The sequence below is a fragment of the Callorhinus ursinus genome, unplaced genomic scaffold (genome assembly GCF_003265705.2).
Source record: "Callorhinus ursinus isolate GAN/ISIS: 27379988/994484 unplaced genomic scaffold, GSC_fseal_2.0 scaffold50, whole genome shotgun sequence".
Classification (NCBI taxonomy): Eukaryota; Metazoa; Chordata; class Mammalia; order Carnivora; family Otariidae; genus Callorhinus; species Callorhinus ursinus.
Genome location: NW_027397112.1, coordinates 10718735 through 10733046, shown reverse-complemented (window position 1 = coordinate 10733046; position 14312 = coordinate 10718735).

Sequence of the window (14312 nt, the reverse complement as noted above, 5' to 3'; positions counted from 1 at the left end):
GCGAGGCTCGTCAGGATAATACCAAATGTATGCCTTCTGCTTAGTGAGTACTTCAGGGCGAGGCACTGGACTGGGTATGTTGCATATCCTACAAGATAAACGTTAAAGTCTTATTCTATGGATGAAGAAACCAAGGCTCAGAGAAGTTAAGTGCTTCAGCTAAAGACACACAGCTGGGAAAACTCAGTCTGACTTCAAACCCCATTCTCGCAACCACTGAAATATCTACTGAGTGGATAAAAGGAATCTTATGGGGAATATACCACCAGAGATACTGGAAATGGGAACCAGTTCAGCCTCCCCTCTGGAAGGCTGGTCTTTTTTTTTTTTTTTAAAAGATCTTATTTATTTATTTCAGAGAGAGAGAGAGAATGAGAGATAGAAAGCACGAGGGGAAGAGGGTCAGAGGGAGAAGCAGACTCCCTGCCGAGCAGGGAGCCCGATGCAGGACTCGATCCCGGGACTCCAGGATCATGACCCGAACCGAAGGCAGTCACCCAACCAACTGAGCCACCCAGGCGCCCTGGTCTTTTTGGAAATAGAAATACTCTAGAGCTGATGGTTTTCCCTGTCATGGCTTTGGCCTGTTTGGGCTTTCACACTTCAGTTTACAGCCTCAGCCCCTGATGTTTGCTCACTTGTTTATTCTTTTTTTTACAGGAAATAAAGTCAATGAATTTTTAATGAAATCGAGCTTGAGTAGGTGACCAGTGAATCAGAAAGCCTTCCGAGTCTTAAGGTGGTGGTGGCTGAGGGGAGAGAAATTCATTCTCATCTGCCCAAAGGAGGTAGCGCTGCAGGGCGTGAGGCCCTGGGGCTTCCATAGAGTCTGGCACAGGATCACAGAAGATTAATCCTGCATCCCTCCATGGCAGAATCTCCAAGCTCTCTGGGAAATCGTGTCTCTCGGGGACAGCAGCTGGTAAAGGTGCTGCTGGGGGATAAAACATCCAGCTGCATGAGGATGGTCTAGCCCAGGCAGTGGCAAGCTTTCTTGTAAAGGCCCAGATCATTTTAGGCTTTGCAGAACTCCTATGATCTCTGTCACCTGTTCCTGTCTTCCTCCTCCCCTTCCTCTTCTCCTCTGTCCTCTTGTTCTTCTCCTTAAGATTTATTTATTTACTGAGAGAGAGACAGAGTACACACAGGGGGAGGAGCAGAGGGAGAGAGAATCTCAAGCAGACTCCGTGCTGAGTGAGGAGCCCACCGCAGGGCTCGACCTCATGACCCTGAGATCACAACCTGAGTGGAAACCAAGAGTTGGACACTTAACCGACTGTGCCACCCAGGTGCCCCTCTTTCTCCTTTTTCCATAACCATTTAAAAAATAAAAACTGTTATTATTAGCTCATAGACTATACAAGAACCGACTGTGGGCCAGATTTGCCTCTGAGCCATAGTTTGCAACCCCTAGTCTAGAAGTATCTTGAAAACTAGCTTGGATAAATTGCTTCAATTCTTGGGGCTTCATATAACATATTTATTGACCACCTACTGTGTGTATGCCTTCATTTCAGAAAATGTTCATGCTCTTTGCAATGGAAAAAACATGAAGATAAATCAAGAAGCTCAGTTCCAGCTGCTGTGGGTGTGAGGTGAGAGAAACAGCATTGGGCCTGGAGAGAGAGGGCCTGGGTGTCTGGCCTACCTTGGTTTCCAAGGGACCTGCAGAACCACATCTGTAAAAAGGAGACAATAATGTATTCTTTGCTGGATTAAATAAGCTCATGAATAAAAATTTTAAAAGCACTATACAATAGAAGCTATATTTAGAGAGTTGGAGTTACACATACCTATGAATAATTGATTGACAGTATAAAACTACAATACTAGAGATGTCACAGGTTAGGAGAGAAAAGAGGCTGACTGAGATGCTGTGATTTGGGACCTACAATTTAGACATGTATCAATTAGGATTGGTTTGGCTTTGGCCAAAGTAATAGTGGCCTAAATAAGAAGTTGTCTTGCTCTCATTTAAAGTGCAAAAGTAGGCAGTCCAGAACTTGTGGGGCAGTCTTACGGTGTCAAGAATCCAGGATAGTTATTTTGTTCCATTATCTTTGCAAGTAGCTTCTATTCCACAAAGTTACTTTATGGTCCAAAATGGCTGCTAAGCCTCCAGCCATTATATCTGCATTCCAGGCATGTGAAAGGGAAAAGGAGCAAAGAAGAAGACACACACCAGCAGCCTCTTAAGAAAATTTCTTAGAAGCTGGCTCCAAATACTGTTATTTAGTTAACTAAGTAAAATTTAAATTAAAAAAATAAGTAATAAAAATGTTTTAAAAACCCACAAATAATTGGCTGTATGTAGCAGCAGAGGAGGCTGAGAAAGTCAATCTTTATCCTGAATGGCCATGTGCCCAGCTAAAACCAAGAAGTTCTGTTTTTTAAAGAGGACAATGAATATTACAATAGGCAACTAGCTATGCTACCCTAAGTAGCAAATTCACAGAAAGGACGGGTGTCTGGGTGGCCGCATCAGGGAGGGCTGCATCAAGGGAACGAGACTGAGCCTGGCCCTGAAGAAATAAACTGAGTTTTAAGTGGTAGACATGAGTGGAGAGGGCATTCCAGGCAGGGGAATGAATGTAAGTGAAGGGGACTGTACTCAGTATGGGGGAAGATCGTGGGCAAGCCAGCCTAGTGGGAACTCCAGTAGAGGAGGTTTGAGAACTAGTGTTAAAAGCTAGCTGTAACCAGTGGGGGGCCCTATACCTTGGAGGATGTATGGCTCCTTGGCCACTTTGTGACTCCCCAGAAGCTCCTTCCCTTGTCCTCCCCTCCCTTTGCTATGTCACCCACATAGCATCCTTCTGCTGGCCAGCCTCCCCCCAGGAGGTGGTCCTCAGCACCTTTTGGGTGGGCCCTCTCAACTAGTCTGTCCCCTCCCACCGCATCCACCCAGTCCTTGGCAGCACCTGGCATCTGTGTCTCACTAAACTCTGTCAGTGGACATGGTTTCCCGCTCAGCGGTCTCTCTCGCCCGGCTGAGGACACAGGCTGCACCCGCTGGGCTCTTTCAGGGTGAGCTGAGCCCTACTCTGTGTTCTTCTAGCTCCGGGGGTTTGCCGGTCAATGTATCTCTCCCTTCAGCTCCACGGAGGTGTCGGCCAGTGGGGCGCCCTCACTTGGCTTGGGGAGATGGAGATGGGTGGGTGCAGTCCCAAAACTCCCACCTGGCATCTCCTTTAAGAGTGTGTGGGCACTTCATGCCTGAAGTTTGCAGCCCTGGGGCCTCAGGGGAGATTCCAAAACAGCAGGGCAAATCCTCAGGGAGTGTCCTGATCAATATATTACATTTATTGACCACTAGCCACGTGTCCGGCACCTATAGCCCATTACCTATGAGGTTTTTACAGGTGAAGAAATGGACAGAAGTGAGTGAGGACTGGAATCTCCTGCGAGAAAGTCATGAAAAGAGAGGCTGGGAAAGAGCTGGGGCCAGATTGCAGGGGCTTCTGTGCCAGGTTCGGAAGCACAGACTTTCTCCTCTGAGCACACTGAAGGATTGTGAGCAGGTTGTGATGTGGTCTCAGTTGCGCTTTTGAAAATTTGATCTCAAAGTAAAGTGTGGGACGGATTGGGAAGAGAGGGATAGATGTCTTCCCATTACAGTGTGAGTCCTGGGAAGGGCTGGGGTATGGGGAGGAGAAGCATGAGGGAGAGGGAAGGGAAGGTGGGAGAGAGGAAGGAGAAGGGATGAGGCAGAAAGGAGGTGGATGGGGTGAGAGAGAGGATTTGGGTGCTCTATTTCTTTCTTCATTTGGAAGCATACAATTCCTGAGTGCCCGACACATGTGAGAGAGGCTTAGATAAACAGTCTAGGGACCATCATGGTCCTTGCTGGAGCTCACAAAGTGGAAGGGAGGAGGGAGGACAATGCCAATGGACATATGCAGGGCCTTTGGGGCTTACAAAGGGCTTTCACAAATAGCCCACTTGATTCCTGCATCTGTTCTATGAAGTAAGCAGGATAGACATTCTCCATTTCATAGATGAGAAGACTGAGGCACAGGCAGATTAACTTACTCACAGTTATACAGGTAGGTGGGGCAAAGCTGGGACACAAACCCACTGCTCTTTCTGTTACATCAAGAACATACAGGAAAGGTACCCAGGGTTCTGGGGGGCATGCTGTTGGGCAGAATAGTTAAGGGCTGGGTTCTAGAGTTAGACCACTTAGCTCCATCTTGAACTAGCTGTGTGAACCTAAGGGCCAGTTTCTTAACTTCTCTATGCTTTATTATTGCCTTCATCTGCAAAACGGGGGGAAATGATGCCTACCTCCTAGGGTTGCTTGAGGCCCCCTCAGGATACTGTATGCATGTTAAGTGCTCAGCACAGGCTTGGCCTAAAGTGAGCACTCTAAGTGATTCTACCATTATTATTATATTTTGAGGTGGGTGGGACAGGGAGGACACTCCAGGCAGAAACAATGAGCCACCTCAATGGGATGTGGCAGGGACCCAGGCCATTGTTAGGACCTTCCTTCCATGCCCAAACCCCCTATAATACCCAGTACTTAACCTTTGCTTTCTCTCTGGCATATTTTCCTCCCATCCTCCTCTTCCCCTCCTGTTCTTTGTCCCGCCCATTTCTCCCTCTCCTCCCTTATGCTCCCAGTTATGCTGGAAGCCCTGGGCGCTAAAGACTTTGCTGACACCTCCCTATCCCCTCCATGTGACTGTGGGCCAAGAGCCAGCCTTCCAAATTGCTTTGACATCCACTGGGGTGCACGTTCCAGAAATATCAGCTGTTCACCAGGTCTGCTAAAGGACATGGCCAGGGCATTTGGCTTTTCCTGCTGTGGGGCTGAGAGAGGTTTCTGCAGGACATTTGCCTTCCTTGTGCTATTTCTCCTGATCCTTAATCCAGATGGTCCCTTTTTATTAAAAGGAGATGTGCGCGCATGTGCATGTGCACGCACGTGTACACACACACACACACACACACACACACAGAAAAAGAGAGTGACAGGGAGAAAAGAGAAGAGAATATTATTACAATTTACTTTCTGGTTTCATGGAAGGTAATCCCAGAAATGAAGGGAGAACTGGCTCTGTGGTTATCACAGCTATTAGTGGGAGATTATTTGTTCGTCAGCCTATAAACAGTTCCTAGCCTTGGCCAAGGTAATTACCAGCCTAGGTGGCTGGCCACATTGGGGCACAGGGGAGATGAGGCTGTCATTTCCAATTTACCAGCCTCCATTTGCTGTTTGGTCAAGGGGTTCAAATGAAAAGGTTAATTAAGAATCAGGGGATTTGCTCATCAGGTTAAGTCATGTACACACAGCACAAAGGCTGTGTCTACACATGGTGATGACTTTGAAAAACCAGTTGTATTCTGCATGCATTTATTGACATACACACCGCTTCCCTCACTTATATTCCTTCCCCAACATATTTTCATCTTCTCTGGACCATGGGTGTGCTAGGTTTTGTTCATTACAGGGGATAGGAGAGCAGGTAAGGCATGGGTGCTACTTTTGTGGTACTCAGGAAATGGGGCTCATACCAGAATGGAGAGCAGCCTACAATGTGTGGGCTCCTTTCATACTAGCCATTTGCCCTGGGCAAATCACCTCTTTTGTCTCAGGGCCAGTTGGAGTAGATCAGCAATTTCTTTTTTTTTTTAATTTTTAATTGTTATGTTAATCACCAAGATCAGCAATTTCTAATCATGATGGTCTATGGACAGAGTAGGGGTGGTTGATCTGTATCAAGATAGTCTTGAACTATTTTGGATAATTCTTTAAACTATGCCCCCTCCAAGGATTCTAATATGTGCCTTCCATACAATGTTGTTCAAATTTATTGGCACATGTAGTGGATGCTGTGGGGTCACCTTGATCCTTCTTGCAGGACCAAGGTCCTCATTCCCCCAGCTGCTGGGAGTGCTGGCAGATGATGACTTTCACCAGAGTCCCTTTCCAGGAATTGCCCTCAGCCAAAACAGCCATCTTACTTAAGGTCATGCCACCTCCCTGCTTCCTGGGGGCAGCCTGAATCCCACCATGGATATGGGGGCATAAATACCCATCTCTTTGTACTCAGAAGTGTCAAATCAGTCCAGAGATCTTTGTAGGATTGGCTGAGAACTTTGTTGAAACTTCAGACCAGTTCAGCAATTCTCTCTGCTCAGTCCCACTTCCTTCACTCTCTTTCCCTTCCCTCACCCCTGACTTTTGATGCCCAAAGTACCCTCAATAAATTTCCTTTATGCAAATCTCCATTTCAGGGTGTTCCTTGGCTATCCAATCAGAGTTGGGTTTAGGATCACCAAGTCTGGTCAACCCCAGGGCTGTCCATCCATTCAGCAAACAATTGTTTGGTACCTATGATAACTCCAGCCCTGGAAGTCTTCCTGGATGAAGAAGGATTCCAAGCGGGCCTTAAAGGGCAGGCAGAATGTGGAAAGAGGAGGAGAGCAGATTAATTTAATAGAATCATTGTGTGTGTTGTGGTGATCATTACTATTTTGTGTCAGCTTGTGGAGCATCCCCCACAATGGAGATAATAGCAAATGAGTAGATTTTGAAATTATCCTGGATGGCCAAGTTTACTAATTCCAATTCTAGAATGGTGCTATCTGATCTCTAATGGGTGCTGGATTATTACCCACTGATTATTACCCTTTCTCTGAGAGAAAGAACAAGGGCTCTTCCCATAGCAATCCTGCCTAAATCATTGAAAATTCTATCATGTTCCTGCTACGTGATGTGTCCCACTGGCACCCTTTAAAGTGGTGACCCACATAAGGGTGCCTGAGTGCCTCAGTCCGTTAAGTGTCTGCCTTTGGCTCAGGTCATGATCCCAGAGTCCTGGGATGAAGCCCCACATTGGGCTCCCTGCTCAGAGTGGAGCCTACTTCGCCCTTTCCCTCTGCTCTTCCCCACTGCTCACTCTCTCTCCACTTCTACTCCATGGCCAGCATCAGGGAGGAGGAAGTTCCTACTCCCATGGTATTATTTGCAGCCTTTGTTTTGAGCCTACCGTCCCATCCCACTTCCAATCTTCTCTGAATTGTTCCTGGGTACCTCTACCAGTCTCTTGCCCCTTTCCCCTGCCCAGGGCTTTTCAGACTCTCCTGGACTCTGATGACTGAGGTTGCCCTCCCAACTGTCAGCTTTTGACTCCTTCCTCATTTACGGTCCAGACATGTTCTTTACCCTATCTGTCTTCTCTCATGTCAGAGGTCCTCCCAGCCCTGCTTAGCCCAGACTCTATTCCGGCATTGCCCCAGGTGTTCTGCTAGCCTATAATCCCATGACCACAGACCAAGTTCAGCATGATTGGGAAGGGTATCTGCAGCTCTTAGGGAGTTGGGGTCTGTGGTTCTGGCTGGAACACGTGACTGAAATGATCTCATTCTAAGCACAACAAGAGATGCTGTGAGGTCCCTTCTTTCAAGGGTCTTTCATCTCTACTCCCACCTGGCATGGTGTGGCTTCTGGGTCCTTGTGCAGGCCCCTAGGAAAAAGGCAGGTTTGAGTGGAGCCCAGCCCTCAGTGAGGCAGCTGGAGGCTTCTCTTTGAAAGAAATCAGGAGGGAGACCTGAGAAATAGAAAACAGCCTGGGAGGAGGAGGAGGAAGAGGAGGAGAGGTTCTGTCCATGGTGCTGAACAGCAATCCCAGAAATAATTAGTTGTTGAGCTTCTATTTAAAGCTCAGCACTCACTGTGCACTCTGAAGAACCCAAAGGACACTAAGGAACCCAGTTCTTGCCATAAAAGGTCCTTTAATCAAGTTGGAGACAATAAAACACCCACATAAGGACACATAGGAATAATCCTAAATGGTCCATATAATGATGGGTCTCAGAAAACTGCACCGGAGAGAGGTTCTGGCTGTCTTGATAAAGGGGTCCCTGAGGCAAGCCCCATTTTAGGGTCTATGCCCTTTAGAGAAGAAAACATTTTATAATGAAGTGTTCTTTCTTTAGTCACCATAGCATCCCCTAGAGTATTTAAAGCCTAAAGGTCTTAGATATAAACTCGTTGATCTAACTGTAGCAGTTTAAATTTAGGTGCTAATGCTATGTTTGAAATGTAAGCATGTGATTGGCTTTTTAGTTATATCTTTAAAAAGGATTGGTGAGTAATTTTTGTCTGGGTGCCCATCCCCAGACCATATGGCCATGGTCTCTCAACCCTTGCGTGTTACAGTCACACCCAGCTGATCCTGTAACCAAGAGGCTCCAGAGGCTCACTGTTGAGTGCTTTCTCTTCTCAGTCCTTCCTCTGCCCTCAGCATTGTCAGGACCCTAGTATGATGGGACCATGCCCACCCCCCTTCTCCACTCTCAGTATTTGCCTCCCCCCTTGCCTTGAAAGGGAAGAGGCTGCAACTTTGGACTCCCTATTTAGCTAGGGACCTCCCTGCCTACCATACTGGGTTTTAGGAGGGACAGGAGGAGGCAGCCTGCTTGCACCTTTATCCAGACTGTATCTTTGTGAAGGTTAACTGCTCACAGAGGAAAGGAATTGCTTTAGTTCTATCATTGAAATTGGAAAACTAATATTTCATCAGACTAATATACTGATCCCTGACTAACTTGCTGTATGAGGGGCAGGTCACATGTCTATTGGTCTCAGTTTCTCTTTTAAAATGAGAAGAGTGGACAAGATGGCTGAACAGGGTTCTTGCTGGTTCAGCCTCCCAGTCTCTGAATCAGAATGTGTTGGTTGGGCCCTTACTTACATTGGACATCTACCTAACTCCCTGAAATCTTAACTCCCTGAGAGCTAATGCTCAGGGAATTCTCTATCCATGGGAGCAGTCTTTATTCTTATGTGGAATTGTTGTTTTCAACTTTATTTAGTGTCCCACAAAGGATCTAGGCTAGATAACATGAACCCTAAAGGAACACTTCCCTCATCTCTCCCTTGAGAACTTAATCAAAGCCAGACTCACTAACAAGCTCCTTTAATTTCCATTAACTCAAGAGAAAAGGCAGGGGGCATGACCAGCTCCAAAGCCTCACCACCTGGAATGAGAAAAGAAAAGAGAGAAGAAAGAATAAATTTTCACTCCTAGGATTCATTCACAGGGCTTCAGGAAGGGACTAATACCAAGAGGTGGCTGGCGCAGATAGCAAGGTTGGAGATAAGACATAAACCCCAATTCAGTGTGTGATAAAGATTACCCAAGAAGGTTTTCCAAGAGAAGCTTTTAGAAGAGGCACTGAAGCAGGCTTTGCAGAGAAATGGAGATAATCATATATTATAAAGACAGAAGCAGCAATTGGCAAGTTGAGAGTGTTTGTGGAGCCAGCAAGCTTAGTAGGCTCCAGTGAGCCAGGTGAAGAAAGTATGAGATGTGTGTGGTGGGATGCAGAACTGTGGGGTGGGCAGATGACCAAGGCATTGCATGCTAGAGTCTAGAGTTGCTTCAGTAGGAACAAGAGAGATGTTGGTCTTGATGCTGGGTCTCTGTGGGTTGAGTTTTTGTCCTGGGACTCTTCAACTTGGGGAGACTTTAGTGCTCCAGACATAAGATGGTGTGTTGGTGTGAATATGTGTGGAGAAGACAAGAGAGATGGATTGCACTTAGGTCATTATGCTTTGATCCAAATTAGCTTTAATTTGGTCAAGAGAATTAACTCAATGTTTATTAGCAATTGGTAATTAGCTCCAACTCAGCCCAGGCCCCAGGGACTGGCTGTCAGGCTATGTAATTATTTTCTTGCCAAGAGAGAAGAGAATGGGGCTTCAATGTTTGGTAAATATTGGATTGGGGAAGATAAATGGATTTTTTTCTCTTCAGTCCATCAATTTTGTTATTCTCAATTGCTGTCCCAGTGGATCTTAAAACACCACCCCCCTAACATCCCTGAAAATTCTGTCACATTTGGCATGGCTGGGGACAGGAGAGGAAATGCTGGGATGGGTACCTGGCGGAGAGTTGGGGGCCCTTCTTGGAGGGAAGTTCAGCCGTATCTGGATGGGCAGTGGGACTGCACCAGCCATGTAGATTAAGTCATCTCTTACTTCTTGCCTCCAGCCCCAGTTCTTACCCTACTTTTCAGATGCTATACTGCCTTCAACAAAAATCCAAGAGCCTTCTCTTCCAGGTCTCTCTCTTGCTTTCTTCCTAGCAGCATCAACACTGGAGGCAATGCTGGGTTTTACCATTCCCTGCTCCCACTAGCCTCATCTGCACTAGGGGCCAGTCTTGGGAGCTACAGGAAGGGTGGGGAAAGCATGTTGGATCTGTTGACATGAGTGAGTCACTCTGAGTGGGAGTAGATGACAAAGAGAATATGACTCAGTGAAGGGAATACAATGTGGGTGAAGGCAAGGGGTTTGCACATCTTTACCTGCCCAAAGAAATATGGAAACCCAGGGGCCCTGGAGAGGGAGCAGCTGGTGCCCACTGATATTGGCCTGATCCCCATCCCCCGCCCCGTGCGCCCATTCTCAAGTCTCTCTCTGGGTTGCCCACGTGAATGGCATTGTCTTCCTGATCTTGTTCCCTCTGCATTCTTTGCCATTTCCCTGTATATTTTGTCTTGGTCCCTGTAGCCCTTCTTAGCCAGTGTGGTTGGTAAATAGAAGTTTCAATCCTAAACCACTGGCCCCCCAGCTACAGGGTCTACATCTATCAGAGGGGAATGGAGCTAGTTGCTAGTGTCCTGGCCTGAGTTTTGGAGCAGAATCTGCCATGGAGAAAGACTCTTAGTCACTGGACAAGGCAATGGCCTATGTGGCCCCTCTTTTTGGTGAATGGGGAGAGGGATATTATCCTGACTGCCATGGGCTGCTGCCTTCTTCTGTGGCCAGCACTTTGAAAGGAGCAGGAGGACAAAGTGTTGTGAGGAGGCCAAACTATATAAGGAAAAAGAGCAGGGAGGTGCTGCCACAAGCCACACAGGACAGATAATCACCTGTTTCGGGGCCTTTGCATATGCTATTCTCTTCATAGAGAAGGCCCCTTCCCATATATCTGGATGGCCAATTTCCCTACCACTTTCAGGTCTTTGTTCACATATCACCTTTTTAGTGAGGCCTCCCTGACCACACTACTTTAAAATGTCACTCCACCCTAGCATTTTCTATTCTCCCTTCCTGCTTTATTTTTTATCCATATTACTTATATCACCATCCAGTACACTGTATCTTCTGTTTATTTAGTATGTTTATTGGATATCTCCTTCCACTAGAATGCAGGCTTCATGAGGGTAGGGAATTTTGTCTGTTTTATTCACTGTAGTATCTCTTAGGCCTAGAAAAGTACCTGGCATGAAGAAGGTGCTCAATAAATCTTAGCTGAATTTGTGAATTAATGAAGACAATTCTGAGTGCTTTTCAAACAGGTTATCAGCCTGGCAATGTGTTACCCACTGTAGGGGATCAAGTGCACAAGGTTTCAGACTAGGATTCAGGAGAGCTGGTCTCAAGGCCTAGCCCTGCCCCTCACCAGCACTAAAGTGGAGATAAGGTAGCCTATCTTGCATCCCTTCAAGTAGCTATGAAACTCAGACCAGGTGATGCAAGTAAAAGCATTCTATAAATTATAAAGGGCTGCTCCTCATGGTCCTCCTCATTCTGACTACCGTTTTGACTGGGACTGACCTGAGTGATGGTATGGTCAGGTGGGGCTGGTGTAGCTAGAGATTCCTTGGAGGAAGTGAGTCTTGAGGTGGGCTCTAAACATACACAGAACAACACTGGCTAAAGCCCAAAGGAACAAGGAGTTTGGGGTGAGAGAGAAGCAGAGCCTTTGTGGAGATAGTTTCTGATGCTATTTCTAGACACGGGGCTAGGAGAGTTTCTGGATGCTGTGGCCACAACTTCTCAGGCTAGTTACCCTAGCTGAGCTGTATTCTACTTAAGGCAGGCTTGTTACAAGGAACTGTGACCCACTGCACTGCCTTGGTGTGTTGTTGGTTGGCAAAGATGACAGGAAGCCTCAGGGCAGTAGAGATAAGCCTCCAGAGGTTGGAGCTGGAAGGTCGGAGACTCCAGCCCTTTTCCTGGGGTCCTGCAGCTACTCACTTTGCACAAGAGCCAACGAAGCTACCCTTGCCTTCTCCCCATGCAAAAGAAAATTTTTTTTTGTAGTCACCATTCCTGACTACAGTTTCTATGTGTCTTAGTGACATTCTTAAGAGAGGGTGTTTCTGGTGCCCTTGAATCAGCCTATGGATGGAGCCATCAGTTGCCCACCCCTCATCTAAGCCCTGTGGTCTGGAGGGGGAAAAGTTACATAGTACATGGCAGGAAGGTGTATGGCTTCTCCCTTTAGTGTTGTGGAGCAGGGAGAATTGATCTAGAAGGGCAGTTGGGCAAGGAAGGCCAAATGTTTGGGGGTAGAGTTCGAGTCCTCAATGCCATCTTGGGAGCTGGTGCTCATAGGGTGGATTCTGGGAGAAAGAACAAGGGCTGTTCCCATAGCAATCCTGCCTAAACCTTAAGCTGTATCTTCGTTGTCCCTCTGCTCACTCACCAACCCCCAGTGCCCACCTCTGCCCATGCCATCTTCCTGCCTGGCTCCTCTCCGTTGATTCACACCCCACCTGTCCTTCAAGCTGAACTCTGCCCCACCTCCTCCAGAGTACTTCCTTGTCATTCCAGTCCCTTGGTGTCCCCTCCTCTCCTTCCTACCTCTCTCCAGGGTCATTTCCAGCCCCCTTGGTCCTTAATGTGAGCTTTCTGGTGACAGATGGCTTTTGGATCATCTCACATTGCTGTTTGGTTCCAATAACTTCTCAGGCCTTATCTTTCCAAGGTCAACAGCACAAACACGTCCCCCCGCCCCCCCCCCCAACCCCTAGGCCTTTGCTGGGCACACAGAGATCCTCACAGAACTACACAGTCCATTCCCCTCCGGGGCTGGAGGGGGTTTTCGCCATCTTCAGGTCAAATCTCCCATTTTAGAGATGAGGGATCTGAGGCCCAGAGAAGAGGAATGTTTTGCCCATGGGCAACATCACAGAGGCAGGGGCAGCACTGGGATTGGAATTCAGGTCTCTTGGCTCTTTGCTCAGGAGAGAAGGATGAGAAGGAAGGGGTTTTGGCTGTGATGTTAGTACCAAAAGGCTACAGAGTAAACCAGAGCCATGTTGGTCGGTGGTAGTCAGGGAGGCCTCCTGTATCTGGGAGTAAGTGCTCACCCACGTGGGATGGCACAGAGATGCCTGAAGCCCCTTCCTGCCTGGAGGGGCTCAGAGCCTGATATCTTACCAGGAGCCATTTGTACCTTTGGGGACAGGCACTTCCCCCCTGTTTTCTCTTTTAAAATGCAGATCCCTGAGAAATGGGCTGAAGGACACTGCCTGCCAGAGAGCTCTGGTGGGGTCCTTGTGAGGAAAGGGAGGGGTAGTAGTAAAGGAACCTTACAATGCCACCTGTTTCTCACCCTGGCTCCAGCCATGGGCGTGGTGTCTGTTTCCTTACTGACAAGTGATCCAAATAAAAGCCAGCCCGGGGATCCAGGGAGACAAGTGGACAAAATGACAAGTGGAAAAGGAATTGGAATGGGGAGTTGGGCCCTGGTGTGGGCTCCACCCTAACTGGCTGTGCAGAGTCGTCCAAATCTTGTAACTTTTCTGGGTTTCTTCACTCAGTTGTGTAGGTTGGACCCGATCAATGACTTTCAGACTATTCTTTTCCATTCACGACTGCACAGCCTTGCTCCTCCCTTGGGCTCCTTTAGGACCACTCCAGGAGCTGTAATAATACAGACCCTTAGCCTTTCTCCAAAAAACTCATCAGAACAGTGACCAAGAATGGCATTGCAGGGATCTGCCCTGATTTCTATAACACAACTCAAATTCTTTTGCACTTGATGTTTAGGCTTGAGAAACTCCAGCCTTCCGAGGTCCCACTGCTCGGGGGCTGAGATGACCCCATACTGGGTGTCTGGGTGTGCCCAAGCACTCATCCATTCAGGGGGTGACTGGGCCACGGCCTGGTGTCCAGCCTGCAAGCCGTTCACTGATCAGAGGCTGCTGGGACCCCCATCGCCACCTCCCCCTGCCTGGACACCAGCCCACAGCGGATGGTGGGGAAAACAGGTCAAATGCCCAAGTTTCTCCGTTGGGATTGGGCAGACTCTACTCAGCGTCTTCTCTGGCCCACTCCCTGGGGCTCTGAGCTGTTTTTCCCCACATCCCTGAGTCTCCAGTGAATACTGCCACACAGGGAGCCTGAATTACCAAGGTTTTGCGGGAGTCTCGAGATGCTAATGGATTCCCTGGGGACGACAGGCTGGGGAGGAGGCTGATGGGGAAGGCAGACTGTGCCGGCAGCTCTCACCCTGGCTCTGAGTCCTGCAGACTGCTTCCCCTGACATCCGCTGAGACAC